This window comes from Ruditapes philippinarum, unplaced genomic scaffold (genome assembly GCF_026571515.1).
Source record: "Ruditapes philippinarum isolate M1 unplaced genomic scaffold, ASM2657151v2 ctg527_1_1_1_1, whole genome shotgun sequence".
Classification (NCBI taxonomy): Eukaryota; Metazoa; Mollusca; class Bivalvia; order Venerida; family Veneridae; genus Ruditapes; species Ruditapes philippinarum.
In genome coordinates this window covers 51,624-73,771 of record NW_026865278.1, presented here as the reverse complement: position 1 = coordinate 73,771, position 22,148 = coordinate 51,624, and the positions used below count along the sequence as shown (strand labels likewise).

The following is a 22,148-nucleotide window of genomic DNA, read 5'->3' as shown; positions in this document are numbered from 1 at the left end:
TGGAGATACGACTTGTTATTTGTTACAAATAAACATGGAGTACTGTGTCTGCTTTTCAGAGTGGCTTCTGCACTGTGGTTAAATGTTAACCGTGGCATGTAGAAATGCATCGATCTCTCTGTATACATAGGAAACTTTTGATTGATCAAGGCAAGCGAGTTCTCAAAGTTTTCATTTGACGTTCTGTCACTCTTGCTACTTCTTTGAGACCGTCTGAGTTGTTTTCGTTTTGGAAAATAATTGTATACATGTGCAGTCCTGAAATTATATTCCTGTGTTGGTAATATCTGCAACGTTTCTAGAGATCTTTCATTTCTACTTCTTACACTCAAATCACGCTTCTTTAAAGACATCCTCGTCAGAGGCACTTCAGAATTAATATCAAAATGCAACGCAGTCCCGTGTGATAACCATTAATACCTTTGAATTATTATATTATCTCATGTATTATAATCATTTTATCGATGTATAAAACAACATCCAACGATACCGAAAACTCAAGATATATAATAAATTTTAATTCAAAGTTAACCTGTATTAGCAATTTAAATGATTTTTAAACTATTGAACGATTTTTTAACAAATAGACCGATGAATTTGCCAGTTTGAACCTTTTCAATGTTTTCTTTCTCCTTCTTATAGACCTTTTATAAGTTTTACATAAAAAAGGAATAATGGTTTTAATATACAGTTATAGAAAATGAAATTTCATCTTTTTTGAAACGACGTTACTGAATACTTTTATATGCAACAAAGACCGACATAAAAAATATTTTATGGTTGTGATCCCATAACAATTTAGATTTATTTAAAGTCCTACAATGTTAACCAGTTTGTTTTCAAATAAATGAAGCATACGTGATTTTGCTTAAGATTCATAAATTCACACACAGTTAGTCTGGCAATAGATACAGAAGATTGATGATAAGAGTCAAATGCTTAGGCTGGTCTATATATTTGTAAAGTATAATTTGATGAAAGTTTTATACAATTTAGAAGTTTGAAATAATGATCAATTCTAATATACTACAACTAAAACCGGTACATTTTCAATCTACGATGTAGTGTTAAGGTTCAAACCTGAAACATGAGCTTAAGATGAAACAACTTGGATATAATTTTGTTTGACTTGTATATCAGATAGATTTATTAAAATTCTGAAAAGCTCATAGCAAGTGACGTAATGATAAATTGTCGAAAAGTTGCCACCATAGGTTTCTAAAAATATATGTTATATAACTTGCGATACATGGGGTCATTTAATGTCGCTCAACACAGCAAATGTTCAACTGTTGAGATGAGAGTTTTTAATATAATTATTTTTACCATACGATATTTTATTCATACCAGCTGACAGTGACACAGATATGATGTTCGTTTTTGTTATTATTTAAGGTGAAACCAATAATGATCAATAAGATAAATGTACAAAACATATTTGGCGTTATTCAGTTTAAATAAATTTACTTTATCAAAACGTTTTATATTCACGACACTGACAACAAATGGTTTAAGAAACTGGTTTTCAATAATTCTTTAAATGGTTAGTGTTTATATTGGTTTAATATATTTCTAAATATATCTGCTGACTAGATGTTAATAACTTACAAATTTATATTTTTTTTACATTTTACATTTAAAACAGTCGATTTATTTCAGTGGAAATTTTATTGTAAACAAATTATAAAACTATACGTTCACAGATTTTCATCCCACTTTTATCAAACACGTTTTTAAACAACATTAAACACATAAAAGTTACAAGATCAGTGAAGTGTTCTTATCACATAAGTAAAAGTTAAATGAAAAAATATTATTTTGTTACAAACGTGAAAGGTAAAAGGACAATATCACTTTTAATTTATTTCTCATATGGAAGCATTACAATCAGCTTTTTTAACATGTCGAGGAAATTCAGTGTCTAACGATATTTGTCTGACATTTATATAATACCCTATAATGAATCAATATATCGAATCGTCCACTCAATAAGTATTACAGTTAATTTGGACAAGCTCTGTATTTCAATCTGCTTGAAGTCCGTCACCTAAAACTGTGTTAATAAGACAAATGAAAGTAGTTTTTCCTGATCATTTAAATATGTGCTTGTAAGTTTTACATGACGAAAATAACTATTTATACTTTTTGCCTTTGACATATATGTTAAAAGTCAATTTATTTTTACATGATAAAATCTTACAGCACAAAAAGTGCAATAATCACAAAATCAATATCTTGCTGAAAAATACGTAAAGACATTTTTAGGAACAAAAGCTTCCTCTCTAGCCAAGAGTGATCGTAAGCGAGTTGTAGTCATTACATGATCAAAGTGGTCACTACATAAATAGCCCACTTTTCGTTGACAATGTGGCAGTTTCTGTTTATTTTCACATTCAACAAAGTCTCTGTATAAGACAGCGTTGTAGTTATGTTGTCTTGAGTCATTTGGCCTCCAAACATCATGAACATCTTTCTGAAAGATTCCATTTCTAAACAAGGATGCGCTGTCCTCTTTTAATGTTGGTAAAAGAAATTTGTTTTTCGGCATTCTACCTGTCCTCATAGATACAGAATGCGTGTTGCTCAATCCGCTGTCTATATTTTCATTATGTTTACGATTTCGCTTTAAGGAATAAACGTCATCTAAATTATATCCTTTTATTTTTAGGTAGCTCTTATGTTTGTTTATAAACGAAGAGTGTGTAGTTTTGTTTTGTGTTAGGAAACTATTTATAGTAATTTTTGGTAACTTTATTCCTGTTGAACTTTTGTCATTAATCCGTTCACCATTCATCTTTCTTTAAAATTAAGATGTAATAAATCTATAATTGTAGACTGCTTCGACGTCGACGGTAACTTGCACTATCAATGAACAGACTCAAGCCCAGCCTAAATATTGTCTATTTTTGTCGTTTTTGGACGTTCTATAAAGACTCCCTTTTCTCTATTCTATTGTATTACGTCAGGTGTTGTCTTGTTAGTATGCATTTGTCCAGTTTTTATGTCACATTTAAATAACGACCCTACATTAATGTTGTTTGATTCATCTAGTATGTGTTGCATATTGCAGCACAATTTTGTGTAACATGTTTATTTCCCTCTTCATAAGTATCACATAAGTGACTTTTATTTGCAAATAAATATCTCGAATACATAAACAATCAAATTAAATGTCACAAATAGTTTATAATGCATTCGGGATAAACACTATGATTCTTAGCATTTTAATCCATTTCATTCTTTTTGCATTTTAAACATTTTTAAAGTTAGAACATTTAATAAAGTAGTCAAATAATATGATTTTTATCACATTTCAAAACACCATACCGACAATGGTCATGTTCTGGTTTCATCTAAAATAGATGTAACAAAACCAACAAATGCACCTGATTTCGTGTTCACGTTTTATTTCAACATGGTTTAAAGGAGAAAAGCAATAACAGACGGCATATATCAGTAAGAGGACAAGTAATTCTCCTTAGCAAGTAGATGAAAAGAAAATAATTGATATTATAGACATCAATCTTAACAGACGACAAAAGGTAAACAATCCATGAGAATCAATTATACGATTTTATACAATATTTGAAGTCGTTGATAAGGACAATTTCCAATAACTTTTATTTAAAGTGTCAATTACAATTGTATTTTATGCAAAGGGTATTCAATCAATTATACGATTTTATACAATATTTGAAGTCGTTGATAAAAGACTCTTTTCAATATTATTCAAATGAACAATCATTTATAATTGTGGTCTATACAATAGATATTCAATTTATTTATCTAATTTTCTATTATATTCACGAAAAGTCAGTACCTTACTTTGGAGACTTAGGTATGCATTATGCATAAGGGAATTAAAACGGCGGATACAATCTCGACATCTAAATTCAAATCAGTGTCAGGAGAATGACTGCCTTGATGTTATTTAATCTAACAACTAGAACCAATTTTCAAGAACTCTGATCATTATTTACAACCAAAACATACACACACCATTTATGAATCACTTATAAAAATATCTTTTCATGTATGCGTCTTTAAACCAGACACTCTCTAAAAAAAACTAATGATCAAACAAAACAATAAAATCGCCACAAAATAAAGAACACAAAATAAATTATCTCACAACTCTTATATACAGTATAAACCACAAATATTCAACCAACAATATTAACTTCACAACATCTAATCAGATACAAATTAAACTAAAGCAATCAATATTTACATATATCCTCAAAAACAAAGCATCAACTTATATAATCTTGACCAGACAAAATAAACTCCATACAACTCAACCAATATCAATCAAGTATACAAAGTGTATCTTACCAAACAAATATAACTCAACAACCAAATATAATGCAACAACGAAAACAACTAATTACAACCAATGAGCCCTGATCAATAAAGATCACCACAATTAAATTCAACCAATTTCAACAAATTAACAAAACTCCCTTCAAAACAACAAATTCTTTTCTCATAAAAAAAAAAAAAAAATTTGCTACCCACCTCAAGCGCGTGCCTTTCCTAAACTGAATCTCTCCCAAAACTCGTATATTTGCTATTTCTCATTTACAGGTACAGAAGAGAGCAACTGATTTAAAAATAACTTTTCATTGAAACAGGATATTTACACTTCATCTAAAACAATGTATCACTGTAGGGGGACGTATTTACTTTAAAAATATATATCTACAGACAAACTGTATTATTATTTTGCTAGATCCTGGTTTTCATATTATATTCAAAATGTGATGTGCTCATGTAATGATAATTGTAAATGAGTATGAAAGCCCAAAGTTATGAAATTGTATTCATTGAAATATGCAAAACAGACCCTTCTGATAGATTAATTTCCATTTATTTTTCAGTTTTGTTTTAGAAGATACTTACATAAGATGAAATAAAGCAATATTACAAATTCGTCATAAAACATTTAAATATTCTTATAGGAAATATGGTATAAAAGATTCTACAGTCTACAGTTTGCTGAGATCTACATGACCATCGACTGACTCCGACTGTTTATATTCATCACATACTCTCCTTTCTCCGCCAGTAACTTGTATAATTAATACAGTGTCACTTTACAATGTTCAATAAATAAATTGAAGAATGATTATTAGTTTTTAAAAAAAATTATATTGAAGCAGTGCAAACGTATTGTGACTTGTATTTGAGTATGTATTCAATATAGACAATTTCTTGTAGCACCATCCCTTTCATTAGAAATTGTACCCTACATCAACAGCTATTTTTATAAAAAGGTTAGAACTTTTATAAGTAGTGAATAAATATTAGCAAATCGTGAGAGTAATAACACATTTATCTCACATCAATTTTATGTACCAGATACTAGTACCTACCTGTACTAAAGATTTTCTCCAGGCATTATATATCGGCATATCGAGTTGAATGTTTGAGGCGAAAGTTAATCTCAGTATTTATCAAAATCATATGATGGTTTGAAAAGATGGTAAATGTAAAAAAACATACGAGTATCTAAGGATACCAAGATTTTCGTTTGTTACAGGTCAAGTTAAATTGGTCTTTTCTTAAAAAACTGCCAGTTTCTTTAATGACATTATATATTCATATTGTAACCACCTATACTGTTTAGAATTTTAAATACAACATATCTACTTTGTGTGAAGTAAAAACATATTTATTTTATATTTACAAAAAGAGTTTGTAGCAATTATAAATATTTTCAAATATGAAATATATGAAATTTCAAAATATAGTATATCTTTAATGAAGGTCCATCCGTCCTTTCCGGTACAAAATGCAGCTTTTGCTGTCGAGTACGGACCCCGGACATGTCACCAGTCATGCCCTTAAAGAGTTAATTTTGAAGAACAAAGTGGTGATAATTTTACCTCCATGTGATTTCAAGTTTAAGCCAAAAAATATGAATTTTAAGCCAAAAGTAGGTCACTGAAAAGTGTTTGGCGGTTAAAGAGAACCTAAATGTACAGTAACCTGAGATAGTATGAAAGGGTAGCCCTGAAAAGAGCTGTCGGTGCCATCAAAAGGCCTGCCGTTCAAGCCGTCTAATCGTGCTAGGGGCTCACGCACCCTACCACGCACACAACTCTCGTCGACTACTTTGGGCCCCTAACCCCGGCTTTAGTCAGGACACCGGCAGTTAACTTCATGCAAGCTAAGTCGTGCCGCCTTAAACGTTACCCCGGGCTGTAGAAAACATGCGAACTTGCCGTCTTACACGTAGCATTGGTTCTTCAATAACCTGCCGATGCCCTGTGTCTTCTCGACGACGTACACGTACCGAGGGGAACGAATGAGCGATGAAGCAAAAGCAAATGGTTGGAATAACTATTCTGTTGTACATAAAGAGTCAGTAATACTATTAAACTGTGATATAAACATTACTGAACCATGGAAAAAAACAAACTTATTAAAAAAATATAGCTAGGTCTATGGACAATTAGGAGAAAGTTTGGCGACCAAATGAATCTAGAAAAGCAACATCTGAATATATACGTCATACAGTCAGTCTATGCAAGGAAATAATCGAGAAAAAAATATGCGGTCAAAGATAAGTGGGTAACTTATCAAATCAATGTTATAAGGTAATTGCAAGGATACCTTAAATTACCTGTTTATTGAAGAAAGAACTAATTTAAAAATTCTTAGAAGATGTTATGTGAAGTTCATAGACGTTTTGCGCAATTGAAAATTATTATTTCTGATGTGTATTATTCAAGGAATAATGACTTAAGTGTTATAGGTATGTTAAGAGAATTACATTTTATCCTAGGTTTTTGTACACCGGTATATAAATATACCCTTATTAAACAATTGTATCAGTATACATTATTATCATCATGGTTTAATTTTAAATACATTGAAAATTATAATGTCAAAAGGATACTTTTCATACTTGATTTGATCTAAAAAATGTAATTGTTAATATTTCTGCTTCTATGTTGTGAATATAGTTCAGTTCATTTAATCATTTTCAACGTTATATATGACAACAGCCATCTATCACGTTGCTTAAGAGTGTAAACAATAGAGTTCTTTATTTTTGCAATTTCAAACATTTTATTACAGTGAAAACTAATCGATTTGTCTTTGAATAAGGATACAGGTATTCATATACTATTTTACATTAAGTGCACTGCCGTATCATATTTCCACGTTTAGAACTGATACTAATGCATTTTCATATAAAATTGGTATTGCTGATATGAATTTAGAATGTTTAATGAATATTTGTATAACTTCGTTCTTCAGTGAAAGAAATTTCAAGTCTCACGCGCGATTCTGACGGAAGTACAGCTCACTGAATTACATGACCATCACCATTTCTGAAAAATAGTGTTCCATCGCACCTTTGTCATTTGTGTGGAATTGGGAAAACTTTTTCTATGAATGTCGAAAATTTCATGACTTGAGGCATAACCTGTTTAATACTGTTTCAAGTATAATATCCCATACGTTAGAAGAAATCAAATTAAATAAAGTAAATAAAACATTTTTTCGGCAGTTTATAGATATATCAAACATATTAAAAGGTTTGGAACATAATTCATGGAAAGTTGACATCGTCTTTTTACTCAGCAAACTCGTAATCCTTCTAAAACCATCCTATCTCATTAATATATTCTTTATACTTTTCTTTACAATTTTTTGTTATATAAATATAAACGTATTACAATGAACCGTTTGAATACAGTGTTATTTAAATTTAACTTTAAGATTACTCACTTTCGTGCTCAATTCTTTAACCATACACAGTTTTGTTTTAAATAGACGCCATCTTTTGGTTGTAAATAAAAAGACTTTTATAAGAATTGACATCGTCCGTTCTAATCAATTTTCTCAGTGTATATAGCTGAATCTATATGTTCTTGGATAGAATATGTTTAAACTAGTCTAATATCAACGTTCTTCCCTTATTGGTCTGCATCACTATATGAATATCGTAAACCTGCGTGTACACAGTTTGTCTTTTTGTGTCGATGTACAATCGACACAAAGGTATAACCACCCATCTACAGGCAAACAATCGCAATTCCAAACAATCGCAACTCTGCCTTTCCATTTCACGATATACGGTATTTTTGCTCCGCGCGCGCTAGCGCTAACCGAACTATTTCTTATTGCCAACCGAATTTCGTTGACAAAAAAAATAGTTCCGTATGTTCGGTTACAAGTTAGAAAATCCATTCATGCATTGAATATAGAAGGGGTTGTCATACATTTATAATTGTATTAAAGTATTGAAAATTAAAATTACAATTTAGTTTAAATTTGTACTGTACGCAGAAATTATATAAATGCGCGAGTGAATCACGTGATTGGCTTTTCAACGACGCCATTTTAATTCAAGCAGATTGAAATACAGTTTCGACTTCGTTATTTGACACAAATATCAGGTTATTTTGAAGAAATTGTAAGTTTCGGATACTCATACAGCGATTTTGACTAATAAACAAAATAAATTGTCCCAGAATGAGCAAAGCGTGCGAAGCCGTCGTTAATAAATTTTATAAACCAGTCCATGAGCTAAAAATAGCACAGCTGGGAAACCCAAGTTATGACCTCGGATTAAATTACGGTCTTGTAAACAATTTCAGAGATTTGTGAGTAGATTATTCGAATTTGCGGATAATTTTTTGACAGTTTTACTTCAATTTTTATACGTGCATGCACGCACCTAGTTGTAATTTCATGCGTGATTTTTGTAAATTATACGGAAATTCACATTTGTGCGTGAATGGGAACGCTGACTTTCATTTAGCTAGCCTAATTAATTTGGCGTGAACGGTTTGACCCATTTTACAGATTTTTTTTTCTTACTGTCAAACCGTTACGCCTAATTTTAACTGTCATTTTTACGCACGGAAAATCTACCGGCAACACTATCGATAGTTTGGACTGATTTTTACTGCTTAAACCTGAAAGTAACTTCAATGTCCTCTAAAAATCAATAGAATATAAATTCTAGTACTAACTTCTCCTAGAAAAAATATTAGATTGTACCTGTCTTAACGCATACATGCGATTTATTTCAAATTTGTACTGTATACACTATCTCCGGCGGATATGTTATAACGTCATCGTAAAAAATAGATTCCGTGAAAGCTCGTAGTAGCAACCAGTGTGTCTAGCAGGTAAGTGTGGGTTACGCATGAAGATTAAAACTTCAAAAAAATATCGGGGAAATAAATATATTCATTATTTTTAAATAAATTTGTGCATTATTAAATACTATTGAAAAGTATTAATGTGTTAAACCTAAAATACAATGGTAGCAAATAGGCTCCGTACAAGTACTGTTGTTTAATATTTTTTAAATGTTTTAATACATGTACTCAACATTTATCAATGGATGGTTTGCCTTCTTGTTTACTGCTAATGACTGCCGATAAAATACTGACTTCATTTATACATGCATATTTAAATGACAATTAAGAATGTAAAAGAAATAAAGGAATTCTTTTTCACCTATTGCTGATATATATTATAATACCATATTAAACCTACTGATAAATTTAAATGTCTTCTTGACATACTTTATTAATTTACTAAAAAAGGAACTTTATTGTGATCCAGCCATATGCTGTGTAACTATAAGGGAAGGGTCACATATTTTAATTGAAATAAATTTTAAGTAGAGGATATTAAAAAAAAGTCATTGAGAAGATAAGAATTTTCAAATGAACAGATTAAGAGACTTATACATGTATAAGGTGTATGTCTTGTTGTTTCATACTGTTTTGGTGACACTTTTGTTTGTGTCCCTTGTTGTTTTCTCGTCTATGGTAAGTATCTTCCCTTTGCCCCTAGTTTTATTTCTTTATTCCGCCCCCTCCCCCTTCCCCGAATTTCCTATCCCCTACCACTGTGCCAGTTTACTTAATGGTCCTATTAATCATTCATTTATTTTCTTTGATTTTGATTTCCTTGTATGTTACCATTATTTCTTTATATTTATCATTTTGTATCATTTTAGTGATAAGCCAGACCGTGCTCTCTCTTGCGCCGTCCTGTTTTTGTTAAGGATCCTCCTGGGTTCCTTGCAAATGGTTCTTGTTCCTGGGTCGTGCGGGGGTTGCGTTCATTGAACGCAGGCCTTTCCTTGTTCATCTTATTTATCATAATTTATACTTGTATACCGAACCGAACCATAACAAACAGATAATGATTATCAATACAAGGTTCGACAAGCAAGCAAAGAAATGTAAAGAAAACAGAAAAAACGTATCCACATATCCGCCCTCCAAAAAAAAACACACCAAAAAACACCTGAAACTGCAAAACCGAAACGTAAATACACATGGGTGCCAAAGACGGCTCTGGTAGGTACATGTGCTCCCTTGCGCCGGTTTCAACAGAATTCATCACTTAAACATAATAATGTAGACATTTTAATCAACACCCACAGATGTGTACAAAATACGGCGGTAATCATGGAACTTTCAATGCAACACATTCGAGGTGCCGTTCAATGAAAAGCGGGAACTAGATAATATGGAATTTTAAATGGATATAGGTTTTGGTGTCATTTTGCGACAGTCGTTCTAACAGACGACTACAGTAATCTAATCAGACTATTTCTCCCATCTGTCTTACATTGTTATGCTATTCTACGTCTTAAATAAGGGTCACTAAATTTCCGCTTGCTGCGTTTTTATCATAAACCCCGTCATATCTGTTCGACAATTGCATTTTACTGAGGACTGTCTGAAATTCCATTTTATAGTTTGAAATTTTAAGATTTTTTTCTCAGAATTTAAAGTTATTTTTGGTTGTTTTGAACTTCTTCCCCTACACAACTGTCCTCAATTTTTTTAAAGATAATAAACTAGAAATTGATAGGGAGTTTAATATAAATTGAAATTCTTCTTTGCTTCATCATGTATAGTATACTTATAATTCATTAAGATGTACCTACAATTACATTGTATTTTCATATGTGCGAAATCATGGCAGGGTTATAAAATAAAAAGGCAGTTCAGAAATTTCACCTAATGATCACAGATGTTAAAAAATCCGACATTACAATTTCTAATTTGACAATTTAAATGGACTTTTAAAATGCAGTATGATCTGACGTCGGACATCTAAGTAAGGTTATCAGAATATCCTTTTCACATTTTATTTTTAATGCTGAAATATTCTTGTGTGAAAAAAAAGTTATTCCTGCATAATTCATAATAAATAACTTAAACAAATTATATTATAAAGCTTGACAAATACAATCGATTGCCGCCGATACCTGTGTTACACCATGGAAAGTTTACAATTTTACCCTGTTTTACCCTGTCACCGCTTGCGTCATTTTCCAATATGGCCGCTTACAATAATTTTCAACGATTTAAAAAGTTAAAGTGGAATATTTAGACTTGTGTTCGACTTTAAAGTATGATACCTTGCATAAAAACGATTCTCTTTCAGGTAATGTAGACCGTTTCTTTGAAACTTTTTTAGTTTTCGCTCCCAACAACTTCTAATTGGGAAGCGTCCGTGCATAAAAATGCAGTTCGTGGATGGACTTGGAAAAAGACAGCGCCCGTCCAAAATTATCTCGGTGTCTCTTTGACAAGTCTAATTAGTTTGACTATCATTTAGCTAAAGATACTTCAGCGAACAGGTTTAATAGTATTGCTAGACCTGTTCTTTACTGTCGCAACGTCAAAATAAAAGCGACATATAAAGTTATGGAAGCCAGAACTAACTTTCATTTAGTTTTTTTACCATCTGATTCATTTTTATAAAAATATCTAAAAAGGTCTATTTATGTATGTGATGTAGATCTATATATATCATGTCTAATCATTTTTTTATTGTAGTTGTTTTATCTTTGTTGATCTTATACATTATGTTATATACAGTCGGTTGTAAAAGCTCCTAGTGCTTATGTTGTACTGTTGAAACTTGCCGATTTGAAATAAAACTTATCTTATCAATGTGTACGAAGAGGTATAAGATAAGTGTCCACTCGGCCCTAAACCAACTCGGTCCGCAAAAAAAAAAAGAAATCACTTTAGATTGTTTAGTTGATGAACATCCAGCGGTAGATCACATATACTAAAAATAATTGAAAAGGTCTGTATGTTTTATTATCTTTGTTAAGATGAGATGTTGTGATTAATACAACAGGGTCAGGGACCATCAACCGCTGACACTTTTTGAACATTTTTCTGTACAGGTTTCATAAGTTTTAACCTAGAGACCAAAAAAATTGACAAGGTTCAGCTAGGTTCTTCCCCTAACTAACAAACTTGTTTGTCTGATTGTATTGACACTTATATCTGAGGCTCGACAAGGAGGTATCAAAATTACCTCAATTGTCTACACTACAGTACCATGTATCCGGACATTTATGTACATGACGTTATTTAATTCAGATAACAGCTTGGGTGTTTTAATTTTTAACATGATAGACAATGATTCAGAAACAAATGCTGAAGTTTTGGAAATTCTATTGTTTACTCTGCAAATGATTATAGATGGTATATGAGGTCAGGCATTGTTTTCTTGACCCCCCAAATTTCAACGTCAACATTCTTGAAATAGCCATTAAAATATTACCATTTACGGTGGTTGAAATAAATTTATTTATTTATTTTTAGAAGAAACATGCATTTATTGTTGATAAAAAAGTGACAACCACTGAACAAAGAAAATACTAAATTAAGCATTTTCAGGGCCGTCCGGGTTTGGTGGTTGTCCGGTTTTGGTGGTCCCCAACCAGTAGCCTAAACATTTATGAACTGTAAATTCTTCCCTCACACACTTTCATCAATAACAATTTCAATTAGAAAAGGTATATAAATTATGACAACGTAAACGTAAAACAATGAAAGGTATGAACACATGAAACAAAGATAATTCAACATAGAGCAATAAAACTAGTTCCCCTGAGGAATACCGTACGCCGGTAAGGCCCCCACGGTTACACTTTTAAACGGATTTGTTTCGATTTTCATTCATAAACGGTTATGATATTTTTTACCGTTTATTCGAGATGACCATATTGTCTTACAAATTATCTTAATAATTTCCTGTAATCATGGATTTTATCTATACTAATTGGTTTATTAAAGTAAAAATGGAAAATGGGTGTTTACAACCCGGACCACACACCATCACCATGCAATAATCGCTTGTGACATAATTCATTTTTGTTAAAGTTGATTTTTCTTTGATTTTTTAAATAATGAAATGCGGATACAATGCAGAAAATGTGTGCCGTCTAAATCGTGATGAGCACTGAACATTATTTACTTGTATAGAAAGTAAGTCATCATTTGGCGACTCGAATACATGGTATAGTATAGTGCATATAAGTACCACCGTTTAAACGGTATCGATTCGGTTCTTAGCAATCATGTAAAGGTTTACAAAAAATTGTAAACGTGGAAGCCTTTACCGCCGGATATTGCTCGATATTACGAGGACTTTCATCCCATTTCAAGACTATGAACAAAGGTAAATTCAAGGTAAACGTTCAATCTCACAACAATAAAATTTCAGATGACAGTGCATTTTGAGAATAAATAAACATGTAAGTTTACCGAGTATTGCTTTGGAGTTGCTCGCCAGTGTCACTAGTATGCTTTTTAATGTAACGAGTCTTGGTTATTAATATCAAGTAATTGTGAGAAGTAATCACAGAGTATTTACCACATTTAACCTTAAATATTTCTTATTGTCACAATGTGTATACTTATTGACATATGTGCAGAATATGCAGATTTTGGAGGTACTGTACTGAATAATACATACCCAGCAAACATGCATATATGGGACCCATATGGGCTATATCTAGGCAAGCTAATGGGTATGCCCATATTGGACCTATATGGATCCAATATTGGCAAGTACATTTGGGTACGCCTATATATTAGACCCATATGGGTACCATATTCCAGCACTTTAAGGAAAAACGATTTTTCTTTTATTTATTTCTTTAGAACTCGTTTACTTTGAGCTATAGTGTGACCACCTTGGCATAATTTATTAAATTGCTATTATCTTATATAAAATCGTAGCATAATTTTAAACATTTATACAAGCCATGAGGGACCCATATGGGTCTCATTTGGGCAACCCGATAAATATTAGCATGCCTGAGCAGGTGCGAGAAATTAATTTGTTAAGTTTTTATATTGGTTTTAATTTTTATTATTTAAATATAAAAATGTGTTTTTAGACTATAAATTCAGAAATAATTTATAAAAATCAGTTTTTGATGGAAAAAATTTATTTCGAGCATGTGCAAACGTGATTTCTGCTGCCGCTTAAAATCAAATTGTGTATTGAAATCAGAAATGTTAAATTGTAAAATTGTACACGAAAAAAATATTTCTTTTCGATTCCGAGCATTTAACCACAATTTCGTATAACGACTTCGATTTCGTATAACGACTTTTCATATTATATCCTTACATGCTTATTGTGTGTGTAGGTAAGCTGTAAACGCTGTTTAGTTTTTGGTTTTGCCTTTGCCATGTAATTTCCCAATAGTCGTTTAATTTGCGACATTTTCTAGAATTTACGCCCTGACTCTTAGGCACTTTAGCTGACCTATGCATGTGTGTAGTTGTTATTGTTGAATTACTTAACTGTGACGGAGTCGACACTAACATTTAAAAAATATTGTTTCTATCTAGACTAAATTTTAAGAGATCTTTTTTTAAAGGGACACCATCATTTGAAATCCAGTGTCCCCCCTAGCCTTAGAAGTCCCTTCCATTTTGTACCAACATTTCATTCATAAGCATTTTAAAATATTAAATACAAATACTTATTTTTACAAATTCAAGTATTTTTTCCAAGTACAAACCAAGCCCTCTAGCTGTTGCACAGGCATTAGTATCGGACCTGAGAAGAAAAAATATGACCTGATAGATAATTAAACCTGTGTTCATCTTAAAAAATTCGAAAACCAAAAAAAATGTAAATTATGACCCCCTTTAAAAACATACTATAAGTTAAGAGAAGGCCGGAAACTCTAGATTCGAGCCTACGAGCAAGGGATTCACTACCCGGGCCGTTGTGAAAACAATTGTCCAGACAATTAAAAAATCTTTTATCATTATTTCACATTTGTATTAAGCTTCCAAATGAGACCAACTCCAAGTCTCTAGCCCTTCCTGTTCATGAAATAATCCTATCAGGAAACGAGCGCATTCGTGCTAAAAATCCTTGGTAGAAAAAATTGCGGCACAACAATTTGGTACGTAAACATACACTAATACATGTTTGTCAGCCGTGTACAGGTCATAATCATATTGTTACTTGGTGCAATAACTCACTTAATGTATATGTATTTTTTAACTACTTAGTAATGTATTTTCATTTTATTGTCAATAGGCCATCAAAAAGGCTGTATGAATCGGATAGTGACACTGATGAGAATGAGACAGACACCGAGAGTAGGCCATCACAACTTATTGACAAAGCAACAACGCCCAAACAGGCACGAAGCCTACTTTCACCTCCGCCTTGCTTATCTGCACAGGCATTGCGAGAGGCCGGCAGTGCTTCTCTAATACAAGGTGCTTCTGATACGCCCTCCCGTGGGCAGATTATTGGGCCCAGTAAGTATAAACTTCGGAGCTGTAAATATATTCATTACAGTACATACTTATTAAATGTTCTATACTCAATACAAGCCAATAAATGTTGTAACAAGCTGGATTGAGTGACACAGCCTAAAATGGAAAGTTTCACCTTATGACGCCCCTAGTTAAAAAAAATTCAAAAGAAATTGATGATTACTTGTGTTAGTCTTTATCATGATGTGAATTAATGTTCGCCTATTCTTGTCTGACCCCACAACTGTTATCCAAAGTTACGGTCCTTGGAATAGTCAAAAATGTTTATTTTCACCCCATGACATGCCTAGCTCAAAAATATTTTAAGTTAAAGCCAAGGAAAAATTTAAAATACTGGATTTTTTTCATTTGTAATTCACATAGCTCTAAAAGTATAAAGCCTAGAATTATGAATCCTTTTTTGCAGCTGCTGTTACACAGATTCTCTGAGTCTTGGAGACAATGCAGGAGGAGAATCGTGACATTAAGAGGATGATGTAGCAATTGTTGTCAAGGTCAGCAGCAGATGACTAACCGCTGCAGCTTCCTGAAGATATCTCATTCCCTATTCGTTCTCCTTAGCAGATGGAAACATTCGATGAGCTTCTGGGAGATCAGACAAAGCTGTCATCTGTGGTAAGCATAGTGTTAGTCATGTAATTTTTGCACCATTAGTAACTGAAAAAAGTATACCTCATATCCACTGGCTTAAATGCGAAATAACATAATGGTCTGTGGTTAGCACTTGATGATAATGTATTATCATTCTGCTATACTTATGTAGGAAAATATTGCACAGTGGACAAACACTTTACTGCATTAATTTCGGAATTTAAAACTGGCTTGTTTTAATTTTTTGATTCATATTGAAACAGTTATCTTATTATTTAGATATGCTATAATAGCCATGAGCACAAGACATGGGCAGTTTGCCTCGTTTTTTTAACATTGATTATTAAGACAAGACAGTCGATTCATTAATCAAAATGCTGGCAGCTTTTAAAATACCAGGAAAATGACTAGTACCCACAAAATCCAGGAATTGCGCTGTTATAATAATATCAAAAATTATTCTGTTCATACTGTATAAACTTGTGTTAAAAAAACAACAATGATAATGTGCCCCATTACACTCGGTGGAGGGGACAAACAAAAAGGCACAAGTCACTTAGGCTGTAAATATATCAGGAAAGGTCTTTTAATTTGTCAATTCAAACATTTTTCTTGGCAGATCATGTATTTGAGGTCCAGTTGACAATTATTTGTTATTTGTTGGTGACTTGCAGCGCATCACAAATTTTGAAAATTAGTAGTGTTAAAATTAAAATTAAAAAAAGTTTATGATCTGCTTTATTTAAGGTGCGGTTCCTCTCAATGTTTGGTGGGGCAGTTGTGCAGGAAACTGTTGACCGCTAGATGATAGAAACCATGTCAAATGAACTGGCAAGAATGTTCAATATGAAGGGGCTGAAAGGGAAGAAAACATTTGGGGGCCTCTAGATACTGAATGTATTGTATAGTAAGTGATATATTACGAATTTGCAAAGTGGTGTCTTTAAGTAGGCTTCAAAATAGATATATTATCCAAGATCTTGTTATTGTGTCTTCAGGTATCGCTTTAATGAATGAAAATGCTTGAATAGCTTTTATGGAAATTAATAAGAGAGAATATTTTACATGCTGTGTGGTTTTGATCCCATGCATTGTGTTGTGATGCATAATATAAGCAGAAATCACCTTCCTGTAAAGCAAGTTATTTGCTTACCTTAACATTCTTTACTGATACACCGATAAGATGATCTCAGCTTACAACTGACTGCAGCGATATCACAGAAATATTGTTAAAAGCTATGTAAAACCGGGACACAAACATCTATATTTGTTAAAACATACTAGAATTAGTTTATATTCCAATTTTATGCTCAAAATGCTACAAGGTGACTTATGACCTTTGAATGGTTTCAATACCTACATTTCACTGCATTTCATTTCATTCATTAAGGATAAGGATGCTTGTTTTATAGAATGTGTCCAAAGGAACTTGCCGGCAAAGACTGCGACGAGGAAGGATATTGAAATAAAGGTTTCAAAGTGGCTGGCTGGGGCGTGGGACCGCGATGGGGGAAGGAAAGCAAGAAACAAATTGTCCGAGACCTTACCTTAAGCAAATGAAGGAAGTGACTAGACATGTTTTTATTTTTAAAAAATGCAAATCTATAGAGGATACATGTATTTGTTTGTTAGTGTGTAAGATGAAATTTTATATCATCAAGTGAGCTGTAAAAACATTATTCTCACAAGTGAGAACACTGTTATTTAAAAGTCCCTCAATGATATAAAATTACATCTTACACAACAAATAATAAAGTGTCTTTTTATTTTATGCTAATGAAACTTCCTCAATATTAACTTTAATAATTATTAAATCTGTTTTCCCCACTGTTAACATCAATTTTAGTTGAATTTAAGTCCAATTATTCATAAATAAAGGAGTCTTGGGCTGAACAAAAAGTTTGACAATCAACGTTGAATGGCAATGATTTTATTTATTTTATTAAAAAAATATGAATAATCGCTTTTTTTAATAATAAAAACAACCAATTCTAGAAGAAAAAGTCACACCATCCCACCTTATTTCTGTTACTCAGGCAATATATGTATGACCTGGCTTTGTGAAATGTAAGTGGCGGCCATTTTTAAAAGTTGTGTATTTTAAGGAAAATTAATTTTGTTTTATTCAGAGGAATATTATTTGGATAGGTTAGTCTTGAAACAGTCCTGAGAATGTCAGAATTGTCAGCAAAAATGATATTATTAAGGTACCACATGGGGAAAATCTTTAAAAAGTAGTCTTGTCATTGAAAAGTTTGAAATTTGGATCATTTTCACTGTAAATTTATCAAATATAATTTTCACGGATACATCAGTAGTACACACAAAAGCTTGAAATGAATGACTTTTATTTTACATTTTCGAACCTTTTCTTCATCGGCATATAAGTTATTCCAATGATTGAAAGTCAATAGATATCAAAGTATTTTAAAATGTGATAAGGGTCAGAACTACAGTAAGTGGCTCATTTGTGTATCTTGTTATACTTTTTGTTGCTAATTTTAATGTTTGAGGTCATCAGCATAGCATGTCTTTCTTGTAAATACAAAATTCTTTGCCTTCTAGTCAGTTTATTTTGCTGCTATGTAATGTTTGTTGTTGACATTATATGCTGTTTTTCTGTTGTCTATATGCTGTTGTTATTTTTTTTCATTAAACATTGTTGCTATTTAAATCAAGACATAAAATGCTTGGGGAATGTTTTTGATACTGATCAATACAATTATAACATCTTGTCCAAACTTAACACTAACAGGGAACACATATATAGATATGGTATTAACCTTTTAAATCAAGTTGAAATACTGTACAATGATGCTTCTTGTAATCTTTATTTTTGTTATTGTTGAAACTTTGATAATATCGGATAAATTACTGAAACAACTATTTTTACTGACAATTTTTTAAATGAACTTCTTCACAACAAATTTGATCTCGTTAAATCAGTATTATTTCACATTTTTAAAGGAATATATCCATAATTAATTACTGTTCTGTGATATATAGGATAATTGTTAATTTCGGTGTAATATCACATTTTAATTATTATTAATTTCACAGAGTGGATACCTAAAGTGTTGTTATCCAGAAGTAAACTTGTCATGATACTTACATTGATACAGTATACATGTATGTGTTTACTTTATGTCTAAAACTCCACTAATGTTTGGTTCCTTTCAAAAAAAGGTTGAAATATGCGTAAAAACTTTTTATCAGGAAGCATCGCATGTGAAGTCATTTTATTGTCGTTGTTGTCATATTTTTTTTCCGAAATTCAGTATACTTGGTTAACTTTTTTGATATTTATATAGTTATCAAATTCGATAACTTTTTTCACAAAGTGGCTAGTGAGTCAGGATATAATTCAACGTTAACTTCCATAAACCATTGAAAATTGATAAAAGATTAATGAAATTCTTATTGAGAATGATATAAGCACATAGAAAACTGATCCAAACAGTAACGTTTCACAAAAGGTTACTATAACTATTGATATTAACAATTGAAATGCATTAAAATGTAAATACTTTTGTTATTTCTTGCCTTTATTGTGGATTTTGTTGATGAAGATATGAGAAATGAAGCTGGTTATTTTTACAAACTTGTACAAACTATTTATTACTTTTCATCAGCTGCATATTTTTTTACACGTCTATAAACAGTATTTCTATGTGCCAATGTTTTGTTATTATATTTGTTCATCAGCTGTATATTTTGTTTACACATCTATGAACAGTATTACAACTGTGCCAAGGTTTTGTTTTTAAATTATTATATTTGTTACATTTCACAAGCTGTATAATATTTTTTTCTTCAGCACTATCATACCAAAGTGTAATATATGGTTGTAATGAACAACTTTTTATATTTATTCATGTAGATCTATTTCATTTGTCCAATACAAAGATATCTGAAAATTTAAATATCATATAAAACATAGATACTATTTCATTTGAAAATGAAAGTAATTGGTAGATAGAAATTTGTAATGAATTACAATAAATGTATAATACTTTCCTATGAATTATGTAGAAATTTAAAAAGACATGGGAGTAGGTTTGCAGTTGTGTCTTTGAGAATCTGTATATATATGATACACTCTTACCATAATTGAGATTACTAAATAAAGTTAACATTGTTAAAGCATATACATTGTGTGTTGTTTTCTTGCAGGATAATAAAGGCTTTGTGCCATAATCTGTCTGTTCCAGTTAAAACATCACTTGAATATTTAATGCAAGTACAAGAATTATGACAGTTGCAACTTAACGTCCAGCAAACTTATAATTGAAGTACTTGAAAATAGATCTATCCCGGAATTCAAAATCTACCCATAATGGAAGTATCTGGGCTGCCCATTTGAAACCCATATTTAGTACAAGGACTGCCCATATGGGGCCCATATTGAGTACATGGGCCGCCCAGGTGGGGCCATGTGATTCCATATGGAGTATAAGGGCTGCCCAAGTCTCAAATTTTGATAAGATTAAAATACAGGGCAGCATTGCTGCAAATGCAATAAAAAGGTTATGATACAGGGCAAGTGTTCATTAAGAAAATACCGGTATACTTAACCGGCATTAACTTTGGGCCAATATTTTAATAAGTGTGCCTATATATCTTTCATAAGGCACACTTTTGCTGTAAAAACCTATAATTTTTGTCATCTAGATCTGTTTTTCTTTTTTTTAGAGATAGGTCTAATAGAACTAAAATATTTGAATAAATTTCAAACTGTACATTATCTGCAACGAAAATAAATGGCGTAATCAATAAACAGACTCAGGCTGTGAAAGGTTATATATTTCACAACACAATCGACACTCCAGTACTTTCAGTGCTTTGATTTTAAAATAGGATATATTGCGCAGAATGTTTGAATAATATAAAGCCTAGACTTTACATCTGGAAAAGTTATGATGTAAAATAACTATTTTGTATTATAAAAGTTAAAAGTATATTTTAGCATTATATACGAGTTTTACACGACAACAAGTACAAAAAGAGCACCTCGTCGAAAGGATCCTTATAAATATTGCCCGCTCGGCATTACTGTTAAGTTATAACTTATCAATAAATAAAATTACAAAGAAATGAAAAAATATATTCAAAAGTACTATCAATAGTAAGGGTGAGTTGTTTTTCCGATATAAATATCTAAACATAATATGTGATGTTGTTTTTCGTAAATAACACACAAGATAATACCATATTGTTTTCAGTCAGTTTTAGGTAATACAATTACATTTTATATGAAACGTGTTTCACGTCTATCGCCACCCAAAGATCAACATTTGATTTTGAATTAAGCCGTTCACTAAAATACGCACTAATTATCTTAAAATCCCTTTCTTTAAAGTTATAAACGATCACTCTGTAAATAGAATGACGTTTTTTACCACTTAAGCCGCAAATCAATCTATTAATAACAAGCAATTATCATAGTATTTCAAAAAATCCATAAGTCCCCTACCGGTTAGAACCACATCAAAATTCTGAAGGGCCATTCACTAATGTTTCAATTTTTCTCTATTTTAAGAAAATTTGTTGGAAAAGTTCTTTAAATGTGATCACAGGAAACAGTTTTTATGAACAAACAGACAGACGGACTGAAGGACACTCTAAAGTTAATATTTGAAACATCCCTGTTACCAAAATATAACATTTTAAAAGCAAAATTCTTAAACAGGAGATAACATAAAAATTTTCAGCTCTTTTTGACTAATCACAAATATTGTTATATTTGCCATGTTTTAAGCCTATTTGTTGCCAAGGCAACAGATATTTTTTCAAAAAAGGAAGAACAGATAAGACATGCATAATCTCAAGACTGCCATCTACCCACATGTCAAGTTTCATAAAAATATTTCCAGTACTTTTTGAGTTATCACTGGATTCAGTTCATGTGTAAATTTTGCCATATTTTCAGTCTATGTGTTGCCATAGCAA

General features: G+C 31.6%; 1 long non-coding RNA gene across 1 annotated transcript; it reads left to right on the top strand.

Moving 5' to 3' along the window:
• Positions 1-8,539: 8,539 nt before the first annotated feature.
• Positions 8,540-19,274, top strand: LOC132728511 (uncharacterized). The gene is made up of 4 exons (XR_009625495.1): positions 8,540-8,621; positions 15,364-16,223; positions 16,947-17,106; positions 17,612-19,274. It is a non-coding gene; the product is annotated as an uncharacterized LOC132728511 (long non-coding RNA).
• Positions 19,275-22,148: the final 2,874 nt, after the last annotated feature.